The sequence below is a fragment of the Haemaphysalis longicornis genome, unplaced genomic scaffold, assembly GCF_048455015.1.
Source record: "Haemaphysalis longicornis isolate Haplotype H1 unplaced genomic scaffold, Haemaphysalis longicornis Haplotype H1 scaffold_3, whole genome shotgun sequence".
NCBI classification, from domain to species: domain Eukaryota; kingdom Metazoa; phylum Arthropoda; class Arachnida; order Ixodida; family Ixodidae; genus Haemaphysalis; species Haemaphysalis longicornis.
The window spans coordinates 215058316-215078941 of NW_027526335.1; the positions used below are offsets into that span (position 1 = coordinate 215058316).

The window sequence follows — 20626 nt, forward strand, 5'->3', positions numbered from 1 at the left end:
CTTGTGCACTTTCTAAAGTTTTAATGGTTTTATCGAACGAAGCCAGGCAGGCATCAGGGCGGGGCGGTCCACCAATAAATAACTGGTTGGTTTATAATCATGTACAAAAGATGCCTTTATAAACAAATAGTATAGCGTGATCGTATTTTTTATATTGAAACAGGTTATGATACGGCATAGCGTTACGGCATTCTGGCAGGCTTAAAATCCTTTTATGTATCAGGTAACATGCCGAACATACTTGATAGCTGCTTGTCTAAACGAACATTTTATATCAGAGTCGGGTCTCCATTGTCAAAAGTTAAAATTCAGGAAAATGGCGTGCCTCAAGGTGGAGTATAAACCGGCACGTTGTTTATTGTCAAGATGAATTACCTCCATCGATCTCCTCTAAGCTGACATAGAGGACGTACAAATATATTTCAAATATTGTAACATATCGTCCGTGACCATCAAGAACAGCCTGGGGGCAACAATCTCCCTGGCAGAGCCTACAAAACATGTTTTAAATGTATTTCTACAAAACGTACCTGTGTTCTGTTTACAAACAGGCGCGGGATCGGCCCACTAGCAGACATAAAGCTCAACGGTGTGGCAATTCCAGTCTAAAAACAACACACCTGAGGTATTTTTTTTCGACAAAAAGCTGACAATTAATTCACATATTCACCAATTAAATACAAATGCTCACAAATAACGAATATTTTGAAGGTCATCTCACACCAGTGTAACGAGTTCGACAAGCAACTCCTGCTGCCCCCTTATACTGCCTTGGTAGGGTCTCTGTTAGACTACGGCAGTGTCATGTATGGGTCGGCGACAAAACCAGCATTGAGAATGGTTACCCCAGTGCTGCACGTGGCGCTTCGCCTTTCGTCGGTCGCTTTCCGTACTAGCGCGGTCCAAATGACAGTTTTCTTACACACCACCCGCGGTGACACGACGAAACCTCCCTAAAACAAAGGTATTGCAACGGCTACACTGAAACCAGTTTGGCCAAAATTGCACATACAATGAGCGAATTGCATCAAAGCGGCCTGCATGTTTAATGTAGCAAGTGGTGCCTAAAGGATCAACGAACGGACATGAACTTACGTTATCTTTTTAAAATTTCACCGCTAAAGAACAATGGTTTTAAACGTGCGCTAATGATACATCCACATATGCTGGGTTTCTAAATCAACCTTCCAGTTTTCTGCCTTTCTCACACAAAGTTAGAGAGGATAATTCGGTTCTCAACATGCTTTTTTAGACGCGCATACGTCATGTTTTACTGACTTCCTACCATTACTGCAAATTCAGCCAGTATCCTGTGACTTTTTTTTTGATGAAAATAAATACAACCAGGCACCAAGAACTGATATTTTGCAGCATTACTTGTGCCTGAAGGAGAAATAGAATATGCAGAATTTTACAGTGATGCTTTTAAAACCTCCACAATATTGTCTTGCGCTTCTGCTGATCCAAACTTTAATGCGTGCAGAACCATGAGCCTGCACGCCACCATTTTCGCTGCAGAAGCATATCCCATTTTACTCATGTAACAACGCATTCTGCAAATTCAAATTCCCAACTCCATCCTCTCTACTGAAGTCTTGAGGGTTCTTCGTGCACTGTCATGTCACAAGCCCTGCAAAAACTGTATAGTTATCCTGGTATTTAACGCCATACTGCCATAAAGCCTCACGTTAGACATCTTGGTCACAAATGAAATGGCTGTGGAGTCTACAGATCGGCCACAAATTGCCCAAATTAAACGTAATACCACACTTCGGACTGTACACAACTGAATCACACAGCAGAACTGAAGTTTACATATGCAGATTGCTGGACAGGTCACACACATGCAACACGCTCACACCTGCTCACTGGCTGTCCATGACCCCTGTACAGCACCTGTGGAGAACATCTATCGTAATTCACATTCTGATAAATTGTGACGCATTCAACACGACACGACACAAGCACTCGGCGGAACTTTACAAACAATGTATTCCACCACACCCATCATACGTTTGAACCGATGATCCTATGTATTCTATTGTTCGGACTTTTAAGTATTTATTAGAAGTTGATTTGTCTCAACTCATTTGATATCACACGTAATTTCCACCCGGCCCTTTTCACTGACTATCGCTATTACCACCCGACGTATCATTACTGACCAATTTTAGTTGACACCAGGGATATGCTCTTTGCCCTCCGTTGGCCTTACAAGATTGTAAAATACTCATCGTCATCGGTTGGAACGGTTACAGAGGTCAGATACTTTAGGTTTCGTTTTGTACGTGCATGTTTCTTCATACTGAGTGTTTTCTTTATTGCCTAAATGACAGTTTTCTTATACACCACCCGTGGTGACATGACGAAACACCCCTAATAACAAAGGTTGGGCCAAAATTGCACGCAATGCATCAAACGGCAATAATAGCAATAGAGGTGTGCTGTGTTTAGACTGGCGCGGTTAGTCAGCTGAAAAAAAAGACGTGAATTTTGTTTTTGTGGTATAAAAAAATCTCTACATGCTTATTTGGAAAGCTTGCGCTTTCAAGCTTCACGGGCTTCTTGGAAAGCCGCAAATACGGCCCGAAATATATTTTGAGTGTCGTGGGCGCATGGTGCAAAAGCATGCAAATAAACTATTTTTAGAATATTCTGCGCTATCGTAAAATTCAATATAATACATATTCCCGAACGACGCCCTTGTATCATGACTGGGAGGGGCGCTGTACAACGAAACGTTTCGTTTATGATCGGAGAGGCATTTGCAGGCAATCCGCTTTGATATTGACCTCACGTATCTCATACTAAGCAAGTCATCATGACATCACCGGGCACCCTAATTTTTCTGCCACTACAGGGACACAGCCTCGAGTGGTTGCTCGTGTACGCGGCCCCATTTCGAATGCGATACGTAGGCATGACACTAGTAGTAGTAGCCTCTTTCGTTATTCCTGCCCAGCAGTAGGGTAAAAGTTTCTTGTCACCATAGAAAGCACGACATCCATACGTAGCGTTTCCATGGCGTCCTCGCATTTTCCCCCTCACTGTTCCATATTTACCAGACCACGAGTGCACTGTGTTCGCTTATTTATATGACTCCTTCGCGTAATGTAAAATGGCTTGTCTTTTTTTAATTTTTCGCCCCTCGTAGCCTTTCTTTCTTTCTTTCTTTCTTTCTTTCTGTCTTTCTTTCCTTCTTTCTTTCGGTTTTTTCTTCCCCTCGCGTGGCTGCACTTTTGACCTCTTCATCCGACACGCCGCAGGAGGAACACCGCCTTTGGAGGGGCGCGCTCCCGTAGTTCGCTTTTTAAATGCAGAGCATTTCAGTAACTCACGATGTCAGCCGCGTTGACGTCCGTAGTCCGCACCGTCGTTGTCCCTACTATATAAAAAAAAATTACAATCCGTCGCCAGGTTTCGATCGCTCGACCCTGCGGGCGGGGCGCAATGTACTCAACGCTTTACCCACTGCGCCACAAAGCCGACACAGAACGGAAGGCTACGGACACGCGTTATATCCTTGACTCATTCAAATTACTGCTGACGAGCGCTCTCTCGTCAGCAGTTGCCACAAGTGCAACAACATTAACGTAACGCAAACTACTTAACGTCGTGAGCCCCCGGAAATGCTCTGCATTTGATCGTGTCCCTCGCGAGGGGGATGTTGACGCTACCTCTTGCAATTTATAAACGATAGTCTTTCTTGGCCTACTTCAACGCAGAAATTTTAGTCTGTCTGTATGCCTGTCTGTCAGCATGTGACTCGATTCAGCCACTGACCAAAGGTAAACCCAATGTCCGCAATATTCTAGTATACACAAAGCCAAATCTAAATGTCGAAGTCGGTGTCATTGTTCATACTTGTCAACATTTTTAAACAAGAACAAGACATTACGCAAATAGAAGGCAGACAATCAATACTCAAGTGATATTTGCAGTGTTTATTTATAAAAAAATTATGGGTGCTTGGTTTTTCCGATTGCAAATTGTATAATACCTTAGGTGCAGAAAACCATCACCTGCTGTTGCAGATGCTACTACAGCTTTTGACGGCATTTAAGGAAGGAAGGAAGGAAGTAAACTTTATTTTCCTGAGCACCCTTAGTCCAGGGCGCCGTCTTGGGAAGCCGTGGCCATGGCTTCCTCCGCTCTGGACGTCAGCAGGAGCTGTGTCGCCGCGCTGGGGTCAGCCAGACTTGCCTCCCAGGATGCTAGAGTTGGAGTCGGGATGGGGGTCAACTTTGGATGCCGATCACAGGCCCATATTGTGTGGAATATGTTTGGGCAACCTCCGCAGAACGAGCAAGTAGGGGTGCCGGGTAAATTTCGAAAGCGATGTGTGAGATGTTCAGTGGGTAATGTGTTTGTCTGAATCTGTCGGAGGAGGACGGACTTCCGCCTTGTGAGTGTACGATGAGGGGAGGGATATACCTTGCGCTGCGCTCGAAAAGACTCGAGGTATTCGCGCGGGCTAAAAGACGGCTGTGCATCACTTAAGGACGGCTGTGTACCACTCAAGGTTGATGAGAGCTGGTCAGGTGCCCGGTAAATAGTTGCTCGGGCGAGCGTGTTTGCCCGCTCGTTTCCTGCCAAACCCTCGTGCCCAGGAGTCCAAATAATGTGGAACGTGTACGGCTTGTAGTCGAGCGCGTCTTTGATGAGGTGGGCTGTGCGGTGGTGCAGATCATTTCTAATCAATTGTCTGCAGGCGGCTTGCGAATCGGTGAAGATGATGATGGGTGGTAGCGGAACTATATGGGTGGTAGCGGCGTATATGGCTCGTGCAATAGATCGAATTTCTAGGTCGTCTATATCATGTACATCTGGTTCAAGCGTGACTAGTTCGTAGTTCAGGGGTCCGACGACAGCCGTGATGCCTCCCTCTTCTTCCCCAGGATGTGCGTCAACGTAGTAAACGTGCTTGACGGGGCCGAGGCGGTGCAGCGTTTTGGAGAGGAGGTTGGTCCTGATGTGGCGCCGTTCAGCATGCCGGTCGGGGTCCATGTTCTTTGGCAGGGGAGCGATGGTGATGCGTGCTCGGTGTTCAAGGGAGAGGCATCTTTTTTCCTGCGATAAGGATGATGGTGGGTCCGCAGAGTAGCCAAGATCCTGCAGGATGGCCCTGGCTTGGTCGGTGCTATGGAGTCGGTGGAACTGTCCTAGGCGCTGCGCACTTAGGAGCTCCTCCAGTGTGTTGGTGACTCCGGTGGCCTGGAGCGCTTGCGTCGATGTATATTGCGGCACTCCTAGTGCTTCATTTAAGGCCTTTCTTCGAACTACATTTATGCGTTCGAGCTCCGTCTTCGTGGGATTTTGATATGGGAGGTGATACAATATATGGGAGTCGATGAGCGCTGCGCTGAGTCGCACAAGGTCGGCCTCTCGCATTCCCCTTTGCCGACTGGCTATGCGGCGTATCATATGTATCACCTGTGTCCCTTGATCTAGGAACTTTCGTATGGTCGTAGTTGCTTTGGCATTACTCTGGATTGTGAGACCCAGAACCCTGATGTGAGAGCGTTGGGGAATTGGTCTGCCTTCTATGGTGATGTGCAGTTCTTCTTGTTTCTGATGCGCCGTGTGCTTCGTGACCACCAAGAATTCGAATTTCTCGGGTGAGCAAGAGAGGCCGCCCCGGGTCGCGTATCTTGCGGTTGCATCAGCAGCTTCTTGTAGCGCCTGCTCTATTTCAGCCGGGGATCCTTCCTTGGTCCATATTGTTATGTCGTCCGCATAAATGGCATGTTTTAACGCCACGTATCCGGGCGAGCATTTTGGGCAGATCCTTCATTGCAAGATTGAAAAGCGTTGGAGACGAGATGGAGCCCTGCGGTGTGCCTCTGTTTGGGGGTTGTTGGATGCTCAATTCATAAGGTCCGAGGGTGAGCGTTATGCTGCGGTCTTGAAGAAAATCTCTAATGTAATTGTACATTTTCTGGCCAGAATTCGTGCTTTCTAGATTCTGAAGGATGTGGTCATGTGTGACATTATCAAAAGCTTTACATAGGTCTAATGCCAGTATTTGCCTCATCAGCGCTGAGCTACGGTCATCCAGGATGTCCTCTTTGAGCTGCAGGAGACAGTCTTGTGTAGATATAGATTTCCGATAACCAATTAGTGTGTGAGGGAAGTCTTTCGTGCATTCTAGATGTCTGTGGAGCCGGTCTAGTACTATCTTCTCCATCAGTTTGCCGAGGCAAGACGTGAGGGGTATTGGTCGGAGATTGTCTAAGCTGAGCTTCTTCCCGGGCTTTGGGATGAGGACTACCTTCGCTGTTTTCCAGGCTTGGGGGAGTTGCCCTGTCTGCCAGGCGCTGTTGATATACTCCGTTAGTGTTTCGCAGTCCTTGTCCGTTAGGTTGCGGAGTAATTTGTAAGTGATTTTGTCAGGACCCGGAGTAGTGTTGCGCCTTAGCCGCTGTAACGCTGCTCGGACTTCCGCTACCGTGATGTCGGCTTCCATTTCTGGTCATCTGGCTGGAGTCCAGTGTAGTCACTGTAACGTGGCGAGTCTGCGGCAGGTAGGTATTTGGCAGCGAGCAGTTGGAGCAGCACATCGGGCTGTACGCCCTGCTGATGCAAGAGACGGAGGACGTAGTTGGTTTGATCCGCCTTCGTCTCATTAGGTTGTACGAGAGCCCGTAGGAGAGCCCAAGTGCTGCGCATTCCAAGCCTCCCACTGAGGCGTTCGCACAGTGAGTGCCAGTTGTTTCGTGTGAGAGATTGAGCGTATTTCTGTGCTGCAACAGATAGTTTAGCTATTCCGGTTTTGAGCTTGCGGTTGTGCTTATTCTTCTTCCATCTCTTCACGAGTCCCCTCCGTGCTACCCAGAGGTGAAAGAGATGAGGGTCGATGTCCAGGTGCTCTTATGTTGTCTGAACTATGGTGGTACATTTTACGAGCCTCTCGTTCCGTTCGTATATCCATTCGTCTAAACTGGCTGGTGACTGTTCCGCTTGCTGTGAGCGAAAGCTGTGCCAGTTTGTAATCTTCACTTGTTTTCTCCGGCGCTTGAGGTTGGCTAGTTGCACTCGAGTTTCGATAATATTGTGGTCACTTGTAAGTGACTCGTGGGAGTTGCTCCACTGGCATGTGTACTGTCCTTTGAACAGGATAAGGTCAGGGGTGGTGTCCTTTTCGGCCGAGTTTCCTTCCCTGGTAGGTTGATTGATATCTATAGAGTTTACCCGTGTTTGTTGACAAGCGCGTCGAGTTTACGTCCCTTCGCAGTGATGCGGCTGTACCCCCATGCCGCATGCGGAGCGTTGAAGTCACCCCCGATAAGGTGCGCAACGCGCTTATTTGGAATATTCTCAAATATTCGATTGAAGTTTGCTCCATACGCCTGCGGCGGACTGTACAGGTTTGTTAGTAATATTGTCTGCGGCTTACTCCGTTTTTTCGTAGGCTGCGGTGTAATTTCAATTGTTACGGTGTGCAGGCTGTCGTCGGCGTGCGCGTGCACCTCGGTGGCCGTTAGTGATTTGTTTACTAGTGTGGCTATCTTGCATGTGTTGTCCCGTAAGTCCGCGGTATCAAATGTTCGGTACCCAGCGACACGTGCCGATGTCATTGTTTCCTGTAGGAGAATTACGTCGGGCTTGCGTAAAACATTTTGCAGGTGTTGGAGAAGCAGTCCCCTTTTGGTTCGAAGTCCTCTAGAGTTCCATTGCCAAACTAGAATATCAAGTGGGTTTTTGCACCGTTGTGGGGGGGGGGGGGGGAATGTTCGAGGTCACCTGTGGTCTTGTTGTCCCCATTGTTGGTGTGTAGATTGCGCTGGCGCTGGTTGGCCTCTGAGGCGTAGGGATGCGAGCGGGGTGACGTACAACGGTGTGCCGAGAAGGGTGTTGACTCCAGGCCATCTAAGCGTCTCCGGATGTCCTGTTGTGATTGCTGTATGGCTTTCAGCGATTGCTCTATTTTTTCCATCATTAGGGCTAGTTGAGAGGCTGACTTTTCGGCTTTCTGCACAATCTCTATAAAACGGGCCTCTGTTTTCTTCTCCAACTCCTCTGCCGCTTTCTTGGCGGCCTCTAGCTTAGCGGTGATCACACTGATTTGGGTCTTGAGCTCCGACTACTCAAGTTCTTGGTTATTAACGACGACAGCGCACTGTCGTTTGCTGGCGGGATTGTCCAGGTCGCGCTTTTGTGTCAAAGAGGTTCGGCGGGGAGACTCCTCTTCGCTATTCTGGATCGGGGGGACCTCGCTAGTGTCTATTATGTTTGTATCAGCGGTTTGCGACTCAGTGGGCGGAGCTATGGGTGTGTCGTCGGGAATGCGTCTCAATGACTCAGCAATGCTTGGCTTTCGGCAGAGGAGCGCTCGTTTGTACGCGTCGGACTGCCATGTGGGTGTGGTGTATTTGCGTGTGTTTTCGTGCTCTGAGGGGTTGATGGGAAGCAAGGCTGACAGACTCACCGAGCGGCGCTTTCTTCGCAGGCTGAGGCTTCGTGCTCTCCGGTTACCGTTAGTACAGGCGCGGCTGCCACTCCTGCCATGGCTTGCCACAGCTGTTGTCTTCACCGGCATTCTGCTTGTGTGCTGTTTCCGCAGTGATGTGCCGGCTCCCTGGCTCCTGGACTAGTCATGTTTGTTAAAGGTCTCACCCTCAGTAGTAACTTGTCGGGACGTTTCATGCTTTTTCTCGTATTTCTTTCGAGCCTGGACTCTCTTGAGATACGCCGCCTTCGATGCCGCGGAGTCAGCTTGTTCGCGGGCTGGACATGTGGGGTCGTCCGCTGGATGTTCCCCCTGGCAGTTGGCGCAACAGAGCTTGCACGAGTGTTCCTGATCTGGTGTGTCTAGCACGCTGCTACAGGCCTTACACTTGATGACGCCGGCTTGTGGGCAAATGTCTGCTCGATGGCCAATGCCATAGCAGGTGAAGCAGAATTCGGCTTTTGATTTGTGTGGCTTGCAGTCATATTTGGCGTGGTGGTAGAGGACGAAACGGGGAACGTACGTGCCCCTGAACGTCAAGAGTGCTGTTTCCGACCTCCCCATCATTCGGGCGCTCAGAACGTCCGTATTCGGGGCGCAGAGGTTCTGCATGAGCTCTTCGGGTGATGTACCGGCCTCGATTCCGTGAACGATGCCTCGGCATGAGTCTTCTGGTGCGGTGGCATAAACACGAACCCTCCGGATTTGGCCGCCGATGTAGATTCCGATGATTCGTGCGATCTTTTCGGTGGCAGAGTCGCGAAGGGACTTGATCACAGCAATGTTCTGGTGGCGAGGTACGTCGACGTAGATCGCCTTTGCTTCCGACTGCAGAAGATCTGCTGCGATTTCAATCGCCATCATGAGCGCCGCGGGTCGGTGGGTGGCTAGGACGAAACCGTCTAGCGGGCGGAGTACTAGTGTGGACTGGTTCTTTGGCTGCAGATTTTTGCGGAGGACGGTGAGCCAGTCATCTTCCTCGGCACGCTAGAGTTGGACCATCTTCACAGTTAGGGCGGAGCGAAATGCCTCGGAGTGTAGTGATGATAACTGCGAAGCGCAGAAAGTCTGCTAGCTCCGGGGCCGCGTATAGCCACGCAGGCACCCAGTGGATGTGAGCGGGGCCGCCGTAGCTGTAGCGTTCGGCCCGGGCCGCTAAGCCTAAACACTGCTGTGCAAGGTCTATTTCTTGTTAGGCACAAAAACTGTAACTGCGCCCACCTTAAAGGTGATATCCACAGCTTCCTGGCATGGAGTATCGTCCAGTGGAGTAGGCTTCGCGGCTGTACGGCTTATTTTACCACAAATAGGGCCGAAAAGGGACGGAGCGAAGCGCAGAGCAGTAGCGGCGCGTCACCTCGTCTTCTTCTTCTTCTGACGGCATTTAAGAAATCAAACAGCAAGAGCAACAAAAGGTTCCACCAGATAGGTTCCGTGTTCCGCTTGGAACGCTCGCGAAATAGTGCAACCTGGTTCTATAAACATTGTGTAACGGTGCCTCGATTCACACGCGACTTCGCCGTACGGCAGCGCTGGCATCAAGTCTTGATGCCACATTTAAATTGGCTCGAGGAAACCTCTAGCTGATCTTGGGAGGAACGACACGACAGAGCAACAGCATGAGAGGTTAGCGCGAAAAAGACGGGAGGCATTTACTTGTTTACTTGGCAGTGGCGCCTGTCGACTATTGCCATTCGTCGGCATTTGCAACGAAAGGAGCAGATACGCGGCCATTATTTGTTACTGTAACTCGATCGCGTTTTACGGCCTCCGCTGGTGCCGCTGGAGGGACCTGTTGGCGCTCCTTTTTAGGGCGCAGCCCTTTGGTGGCCATCGTTGGGCTGAGCCACGTTGTCGGCGTAACCGAGTGAACGAATGCAAGACTAACAAGTGAAAGAGAAATCGAACGATGAAAGAAAGCCAAGGGAGAAAGTATCGCCAAATTGCGAGGGGAGGGCGGTTCGCCGTGGCGGGTCGAGCCAGCAGCCTCCGGAAGTGTGCCGTGGGGGACAGTAGGGTGCAGTAGGCTGTGCCCGCATGTGGCGCTCGACGGCGCTACGCTTGGCGGAAGTGTGACGCGGGGCGTGCGCCTGAGACGCACTTCGCGCCGCCGACGCAGAGGCTCATCATCGCTGACGTCGAGAGAACCCAGGAGTGAGTGCTACCTCAGCACACTATTGGTGCGCCCAAATATTGCGTTATAGAGAACCGTAATCCCCAGCCAATTTTTTCCCGTCATTTATACCACAGGCGCATGCGCGCCAACTCAAGAAACGGCTGTGTTCGTATACTGGTATACCCATTTACTCCCTCCCAACCATGAGGCAGAAATAATTAGAAGGATAACAATGGGGTGGAGTCCATTCGGCAGGCATTCTGAGATAATAAATAGCAGCCTACCATTGTCCTTGAAGAAGAAAGTCTATGACAGCTGCATCCTACTGGTACTCATCTACGGGCAGAAACTCGGAGGCTTACTTAAAAGGTTTAACTTAAATTGAGGACGACTAAGCGAGCAATGCACAGGAAGATGGTAGGTGTTACATTAAGGGACAAGAAGAGGCGGAGTGGGTCAGAAAACAAACACGTGTTAAACACGTATTAGTAAGGAAAAAAGAGGAAATGGGTGTGGGCAGGGCATGTAATGTGAAGGCAAGATCGCCGTTGGTCATTCAGGGTAACAGAGTGGATCCCTAGAGAAGGTAAGCGTGGCAGGGGGCAGAAGCAAGCTAGATAGGCAGATGAGATCAAGACGTTTGCGGGGATAAATTGCTCGCAGTTAGCACAGGGACAGGATAATTGGAGATCGATGGTAGAGGGCTTTGCCCTGCAGTGGGCGTAGATATGCTGACGGTGATGATTATGATTATGATGATGATGACGATTACTGCATCATTGAATTCATCCTTGGGCTTGAGCTAAGGCATGCATGGAGAGCCCAGTAGGCACGCAAGATGGCAAGAGTGGGGAACCAAGCGCCGACAAAGGATACAGATAAGCAGCACTTTCATGTGCGCGTATTCGGTTTCTCTAGTTTTCCTTCCTGTAAACTCAATCATCGCAGTGTTGTTTTAGTATCTGTCGTTCAACCCTAGGCACCAACGTGGTTCACTTGCGCTGAGCCGCATGTACAATCAGCCCAGTCTCCACTGGGTGATGAAACGTAGGCGAAGCCACAGTTTTGCTTAGGCCAGTTACTTGGAAGTGTAGCAGCGACGTTTCGACCAATGAAAGACGAGAACAACGAAAGGTTCCACTTGCCCGCGGTGGCTGAAGGTCATTGTGACGTGCAGAAGGACTCTGAAAGATGTAGCGTAGTAGAGCTGTCGTTCACAAACACATGAATCATATATCAATTAGGTGGCAGACAAAAGACGTTACGGCGAATATTGCAAGCGATGACGGAAACATTCTTTATTTGAATTCAAAACTTAGGCTGTGTCCCCTTGACTTTGTTAGATTTTTCAGCTACTCTTTCTCTTACGGTCAGCTTGTGTTGAAACTTCCGGTGTACACTAAATTGAGGGCCTGTAAGGGCGATTGCCCAGGCATCTGAGTCATGCAACCTAATAAGGAAGCAAATGCCCCAAGAAAATGAAGGTGATGATAGCGGGAGGGCACATGTGCACAAATGTACGTTTCACTACAGTCAGTACGTAATTTTCATGTGGAGGATAAAAGCTCTGCATTCAGCGCTAAACGTGTTCTACACGTTTCACTGATGTGATGTATATGGCGATTGACTTTGAACCACGCACATCAGCTGCAGCTGTGAAGCATAGCGGCCCGCGCAATAGTCGCATATCCGTTCGAAAATTATACCATAATACTTTCACAATCGTTATACCATCAGGATCCCTTAAATGCTCTCGAATGCTTTTAGTGTTTCGTGTAAAAAGATTCGTAGAAAGGTAGTGATAAGTTTGCCTAAGTCAATATACTACTACACTAGTAGCAGAAAAACCACTGCGGCTTAAAATAAAGACAAATGATGTTAGCACTCATGTGTCTTCTGTCCTTGTATCAACTGCACCGCGTCTTTTTGTCATTCCCGACCAGCATACTGTAATAGCCACTATTGTAAAAGTGAAGTTCTGTATTATCAAAACTACCTTGAATTGCTTTCTCGAAAAAAGCTGTGCGGAAGGAAAGAGAAAGTGTTCGGTCCTAAAGTAAGGCAACATTGACGTTCCACCAGGCACCACAATAAAGCTTAACGTTGATTAATTGATTTCGTTTATTGACTAGAGGAGCGGGTTTAACGCGCCCACACTACACATGTGATAAGGCGAGCCATCGAGAAGGGCTCCGGATTAATTTTGACCCCCTGGGCATGTTTCACGTGCGCCGAAATCTTGAACACACGGCGTTATCGCTTTCCGCCTCCGTGAGAAAAGCAGCTACCACGGTCCAGGAATCAAACCCGCATCATTGTGAGAGTTTAACGGGATAATGTCAATGGGAATAAGATAGGGCGTGTCAAGGAGCTGACACGGCCTCTCAATAGGAAGAATTTTCGCTACACCTATCCGTCTACGAAAAGAGTAGTAAGCACAGACTACAGCATTGCTGAAACCACGATTAAGCTAAGGATGCCCAGTAGGCTTTGTTCTGGACAAAGAGAATATGTACTTTTAAACAAAAAATTAGTGCCCTTCTCCTCTGTGAAGAAGGATGACTTGAGAAGCTAGACGTCGTCCACGGTGGGCACGCCACAAAACACGTCTGTTTCTGCCTTGCGAGAGCATACTTCCTAGCAAATTAGCTGAATTATAATTCAAAGAACCCGAGCTTTATTCTAGCGGACAAACTTGGAGCCGTCTGTTTGACTCTCGTGTCGTACGCAAGTTACAGCCCGTGTAACACACCAACCCAATCTGCTTCACCACTCAGGACACCGGACTGGTCGCTTTGGGCCGTTTGACGGCCACGTTTAAACCTCCTACCTGCACAATGGATACGTCATCATAAGAGGCTCAACACGTATAGCTGCGCGTGAAAGCACCCGTCCCCACTCCCAAACCGGGCACGCATACAGCCGGCGGCGGTTATTTGCGCATGCTTAGAAGCGAGCGAAAATGACGCTCTGAAAACCATATAAGCTGAAGTAGTAATATTGTCTCACGCGGGCGTTCCAAGTGGGCAAGGTGCTCCTCATCCGTGAATGATTTCCAGCTACTCGACCAGCTGGAATCTGAGGCGGTAACGGCGGCGGCATCGGCTTTACGTTGTTTTCGTGCCCACTCCGGCTGCTGTTCGGGCCGGCGCTTCTTTTATTGCCGCTCATCCTCTTCCAAACGAACGACATGCGTCCGTCCAATAGGAAGTTGAAATTTAGAGGAGCCTCGAGCTTTATTCTAGCCGACAAACATGTGGCTGTTTGTTTCCCTCCCCCGTATTAGGCACCTTACTCTTTGTGTAAGAGACCAATCAATCAATCAATCTTTTTATTTGAACAACATCTGTGTTGGGGACCGTGAATAAAAAGCCACCAAACAGGCTTGACATGGTCCACGGCCCTGTGTACAAGGCAAAATGGCAGCAGCGGCTTGCTGGCAACGTAAGCATGCAATACTTAAACACATACAAAGTTACAATACATGGATATTAAAAACGCAAATCCCATCGCACGAAGATATGCGTACGCATAGCAACAAACTATAACAACAAGCCGAAGCAAAACGTAACCAAAGTTGTCTAAGATAAAAGAAGAAGAAGAAAAAAGATAAAATACATCAAGCATATAGGTATACAATCACTAGACCAGAAGTCGGTGGAAATTAAACACCACGGTAAAAAATAAAAGCCACTGATCTTTCGAACAAAGAATATTCAGGGTCAAAGCTTGTTTAAACAAAAGAGAAAAAGGTGACGTAGCATTTGTGTGCCGTAGTTGGTGTGGGCCCGCGGCAATTCCCAGCGTGCAAAAGTACGGAAGTTACGCTGGTACTGCTTTGCAGTTAGTTTTGAAATATGCAGCAGAATATTGTTACCTTTTCTTAGTTCATTTTTATATTGTTCGATCAGTGTGGTTCTGTAATACTCAGGCATTGGAACTAAATTCATCTTTAAAAACGAGCGTTTTCAAAGATATCTTTAAAACTTAGGCAAAAACCGCTTGATTACGGAGGACAGCTGACAGGGCGCATTGATCCATGACACTTGCACATTTAAATCTCCCACCAGCACAACGGAATGTCAAGCGTAGCGTCATGAAGGCCAGCTTTGCGTGCACCCTCATCCCCCCTCCCTCCAGACCCAACCTGTGCACCCATAAACCGGTAACCTGTGATGGGCGCGTGCTTAGGCGTGAAATACACCAGCGAAGATGTCTCTCGGAAAGCGTTTGAAGCTGAAGAATTACGGGCTGACGGCGGCGCTCCATCCGGAAAAGTTGCTCTTTAACAGGAAGGGATCTACTGCTACTCGGTGGTATGGAATTTGAGCGGGTAACGGTGGCAACGCCGGTGGCGACATGTTGTATTGTGGCGGCTTTCGGTGGTTTATGCGCCCATTCGATCTTTTTTTTTATGTTCCGCAATCATCTGGTCATGGTGTTACCGCCGTTGTCGGCGGATTGCGCAAATTGTGTAAGGTGCATAGGTGAGGGTGAGCGGTGTAACAGTTGTAAAGAGGCCTCAGCGAAGGCGAGGATGCGCCCCGGAGCGGCGCCGAGTAAATCGGCATCACCAGAATGAAAACTGGGTTTTTTGTAATTTTTCAACGAAACAAAGAAGGAATTTATTTGTCATGACTCTTTACAGCAACGGGTTAGATAAATACTGCTTCGCAGCAAAAATACAAGCCAAACGGACTTTTGTTTCCTACGTAATTTTTTGTAATTTTTGCTAACAAAAATGGTTCTGGGGGTGGGTAATTGTGGCTAAGTGTCCAGCGACACGGCCATACGGACATTCCCACTCAAATATTTTTGGACTCTCTTGCGTTGTTCTCGGGGTAGCGTGGAATAGCTTTCAAAACCGGTAAGGTAGAGATATCAGAAACTTACCGAAGAATGTCCCACATTGAAGTTCCTTTTGTTCTCTTATTACTAGCGTCATCATAATTTTTACTGTGTAACAGTATATTGCTTCTCGCGGTTACTTTGACGAAGGCTTGCCCAATTACCCTGTTTTCACAACATATACCCTGTTAGTTCAATGTTCCCTGGGTACTTTCATAATCAGCATTCTCCAATCACCTGAGTATGCCTACAATTATGCTGTATTATATTCGCATTGTAGTGCTCATAAAGGAACTGTGCAAACCATCCCTTAACCGATTTCACTCTTTCGTACGCGTCAGGAAGCACTGCGAAAGCGATAGTTACTGCACGGAGCGCCACTGCGGAATTTGCTCGTCAAAGCAGATACGCCTCCCTTTCCTGCTGTGTTTTTATGGCTTTCTTTTGAAAGTGACCATCGAATGCCTTCATTCCTGCAATTCAAGAAAACCCGGCCAATTGCCGCTAACAACTTTCTTGACGTACAGCAGTTTATAACAATACCGTTTATAACAATATATCGGATATAACGATGAACAGCTGTGGCCCGTCCGCTTTTGTATGCTTTCCAGGGGAAAATAAACGGCTTATTACAATGCTCCAGTGCCATGATATCACATATAGCGATTGAATCGAGTTACAGCAAGCACCGAAAATGCGAGCTGGCACTGGGTCTCTGCGCCAACAACGCCGACGCCATGCATCGCGATGCGCCTCGCATCCCGTCCACCCCTCAGAAAAGGAGTCAACTGCGCCGCTTACGAGCAAGCGAGAGGAGGAGGGGAACAGTTATCCTTTTAAACACCCCTCCCGATACCGTCGCATTGGCCCCGTCCCCGTGCCTGCTGCTTTGAATTTGACTGGCTGCCTCTTCAACTACGTCCGTTTTTCCGCGAACCAGACGTCAGGGCCGATGTTTTGGAAACGTCTGAGTGCCTCTCTGAAGAGGCGATAGTTGCGCGGATACGTGCTGCGGAAAGCGGTGGCAGTGACAACTGTGACAACGCGGTTGCACAGCTACTTGGGCAGCACCTTCGCAGGAGGCCGAACACATGATAGTCTCTCAGAGACTTCGTTTCCACCAAGGACCCCTCGCTCAGCTAGGTGAAGCACCTATAGATGCTCTTGAAAAAGATGTGCGCCAGCTTCATGTGCAGCAAAAATCTGACCGACTATGGCTTCTTTTCCCCAAAGAGGTAGCAGTACAACCTTGCTTGCCTGCAAATAAAATGCTTTGAGCTCTGCTCCGTCTTTTACATGCAAAGGATCTCTGGCTCGGGGCTATGCCTGGCGTCCGTCCGTTGTCCACACCTCTCCCCCTACACTATATAAAAAAATAGTTAGCGGTGCCCGGTTTCGATCCCACGACTCCCCGGACGCAACGGGAGGTACGCGCGCTCTTCCCATTGCGCTACAAAAGCGAGACAGGAGCAAGTGCTACGAACACGCCTTATGTCCTTGACTCATTCAAACTATGTCAAGAACCTACTGATCCAACGAAGGAACGCGAAGCTGAAGGTCAACGGAAACGACTAACTGAAAACTTTAGAGGAGGATGTTAGTGTCTCTTGCTTGGGGGGATGTCCCGCGTCCGTGCCCCGTCCGCAGCGCCTATGATGATGATTGTGGCGGGAAGCCCCTAGGGACTGACCAACCAAAGAACCCATCACGAGATAGCATCGCGTTTAACCACCATCACCTTCCCGTAGGGGAACCGCTGAAGACGAAGAAGGAGAAGAAGACAAAGCTGCGAAGAGGAGGGCGTGTACGTTGTTGTTGTTGCAAACTTTATTAGAAAGGAAGGCCAAAGGCCAGGTGGGGGTGGGGGGGGGGGGGCAAGGGAAGGGAGGACGGAGCACTGTTCTTATAATGCCTGCTTCAAGGGTTCTCTTCAGGAGTCGTGCAGACCACTGCTATATTGCCCGTACTAGGCCGCTTTTTGTGGCATAAATGGCGATTTCGAAGAGTTTGCCGTGTGAGAAGGATGTTGGGTCGATGTAGGTAGAGGTGTCGTGGTGTGGGGGAGTGAATGTACGAAATCGAGAAAACTTGGGTCAGTGCCAGATGAGGTGGTGGAGACCGGCTGCGATGGAGTGGTAGCAGTAGGCACATCGGGGGGCATGCTGGGGATAGTACCATTGTCGAATGGTCTCTGGTGCCGTACAGGTGTTGGTCAGGACCTTGTTCAAGAAGATCTCTTGTGCTCGAGTTAGGGTGGGGAAGGAGGTGAGGTGGCCTGAAGGGGTGAGTGACTTGAGGCGTTGTTGTTTCAGCTGCTTGAATCTACGGAGCCTGATTGCGGGAGCGAGAGTGCCCTCGCCCTGTCTGCAGTGCATCTGATGATGATTTTGGAAGGATGCCCCTAGGGATTGGCCAACGAAAGAATCCATCACGAGATAGCTTCGCGTTCGACCACCGTCGTCATCTTCCCCTAGGGGAACCGCTGAAGAAGAAGAAGAAGGAGAAGACAAAGCTGCGAAGACGAGGGCGTGTACGTTGCTCTCAGCCGGGGCACCAACGTCAACAACCTTTACCTCACCAACGCTGACGGAGACTACCGATTCTACCACAGAGACAACAACATCGACAAGAACATGATGGACGCGTTTTCTAGCGGTCAAAAAACGTCAAGACCGAGAAAGAGAAAAATCTATTGAACCTGATTCTAAGTTATCTGATGGGCAGTATAAAGCAGCTTTTGTGTGCTCAGGTGCTTTGCGACCACCTAATCTACCTACATAATGTTGTGGTTGACGACGCTCTGGAAGCATTTGGATTTCCAAAAAAAACGATAAAACGTATAGTAGGTATCTCTTAAAATTTCATTTGCTACATTTTCTTTTCTTGGTTTGTTCTGGCCGTGGTTAGCCGTTACATACAGTGTTAGCGTTAAGGTGCTTTCTGACTACGGTAATAAACCTATTTTCAGTATTGCGAATATTTCTATGCATCCGTCCGTCCGCTTGTAATTGTTCGTCTCGGTGTCATTGTTTCTTTTAACACACGTATCACCATGCCCACTTATGGCGATCGATGCGGCTACATACCGTGGCTACCGCGGCTACATGGGGCTACAGAAAAGCCAACTTTACATAGTGGGTTTCACAAAACGATTCTGATTATAAGCGAAAGCATATCAAGCGCCTCTAGAAACAAACTCTTCCCCTGTCCGAAATTGAACCTGGATCCCTCGCTCGTTTCACCATGCCCACTTATGGCGATCGATGCGGCTACATACCGTGGCTACCACGGCTACATGGGGCTACAGAAAAGCCAACTTTACATAGTGGGTTTCACAAAACGATTCTGATTATAAGCGAAAGCATATCAAGCGCCTCTAGAAACAAACTCTTCCCCTTTCCGAAATTGAAGTTGGATCCCTCGTGTTAGGAAGCCCACTTCGATTCGAATGCGCCAAACAGGACGGTATAAACAGTTTGGATTTTGGACTTGGGTTTTTACTCAGGTTCATGGGAAGCAGCTTTTCGTTTTAACCATGTATCTCTGAAGAAAGGGCCTGCGATTTGAGCACTTTTTGGCATCATTCTTTGTCACAAAGTTCCGGATGCTTACATATTTGGGCATTTTTATTTTTCACCATAATAAACTTCGTTTTCTGTTATTTCTTTAGAACAAGATGGAACTCAGAAGCGTCTTTGTATTTGCTTTCATGCTGGTGAGTAATATGCATTCCTTATCTTTGCAGTTTGAATACGCTCCGAAGGAATAGACTCACTATGATTTAAAAAACGTGGCTTGTCAGTATGCTCACTCAAGGTAATATGGAGTCTTTTTTTATGTGTTCAAACATCTTGACCACAAGAAAGAATAGGTGTTTTGTCTGCGCCGAGCAGATATATCGTGCTCAAACGCTATGCATTCATGGCTATAAAGCGTAACACGATATCCAACAGTGAGTTTGTGATGCCGTGTGCGTATGTATACATGCGGCCACAAATAAAATGGACCAAGCGAGCGACGCGCAAGACCCATCGGCTCGGCATCTGCCGGCCCAGCGCCTTGTGTCGAGGTTCTAAGTCCGCATGCGGTTCGGTCGCCAGTCAACGCACATTATTTTTTTACATTTCGACTGTAGTGCTCTGTCTCTAGGGAAAGTGCGTAGAACCCGGCGTCGCCTCTGGCCGCGCGCGCGACATGCAGTGACGCCGTGCAGCAAAGTGAAAGGTTTGCCAGGCATTCTTTTTTTTTCATACGTAAGCATTTATTCCCGATATCGCGACACCCCCGCGCAAACCGCCTAACGCCCTGAGTTTGAATAAAATTCACAATTTGCAAATTAACGCATTTATTCGTTATGTTAGGGTAAACAATGATTTCCCAAGGTGATGGCTTGCTCAGAAAGTGATGTCCGTAGGAAATTTCTAAAAACCGGAAAAGAAAGAAATAATACAATAACCAATAATAAAAACCTACTAACGAAAACAGAAATGTCTTATGCAACTCCATTAGAAGAAGGAGACAAAAAAATGTTCCGTAAAACAAACCTAAACAGAGAAAAAAATAATGAATCCTATAACCATTTAACGCCATTCATATGCACAAAAATACATAATTGGCGGAGTTCGCACGTTTATGCGTTTTTACATTTAAAATAAATCCACTGAGGCACACGATTTGTGGGACGAAAACCTAACTTTTAATTAAACAAAGAGAAGCGCCGCAGTAATGCTAGTCCGTTTTCGACGGTGCGCTATGGTACCGGCGGCCCGCTCAGCGCAACCGGAGCCAATGCCGTTCGTAGACAAGCTCGTCACGCGTGCGCAATGGCGCTCCTGCGTTCTAGTGGAGGGGTGCGAACCGTAAAAAACAGTCCGATAAAACTGACTATTATTAGCTGTTTTTTGTTTTTGCGTCACATGCCGATCGGCGACCATTGAGTCACTAATGAAGAGTTATCGTCGAGTGGCTCGAATGCACCAACCGATGAGCCAAAAAAAAATATTATATCCGAGCTCCTGGCGCAAAAACTAGACAGTTTCAACTTACGTTTCTGACAGTCCGCTCCCCTCCGATAGCATGCGTGAGTGCCATTGCGCATGCGTGGCGTGCTAGGGCGTTAGAGGCGATACCGGAGCGGAGCCCCGCTCCGCAGGCCGGGGAGGTTTAGCGGATCGTCGCCGCAGCTTACTCTACCGCGGGAAATTCCAGCATTG

General features: G+C 48.3%; 1 long non-coding RNA gene across 2 annotated transcripts in view; it reads left to right on the forward strand.

The window, feature by feature from the left end:
- The window catches only part of LOC144175980 (uncharacterized), a 224955-nt gene that overhangs the window by 49700 nt on the left and 154629 nt on the right, over positions 1–20626 (forward strand). For both annotated transcript variants that reach the window (XR_013323738.1, XR_013323737.1), the window contains exon 2: positions 19084–19128. This is a non-coding gene — a long non-coding RNA (uncharacterized LOC144175980). The remainder of the gene's footprint in view (positions 1–19083; positions 19129–20626) is intronic.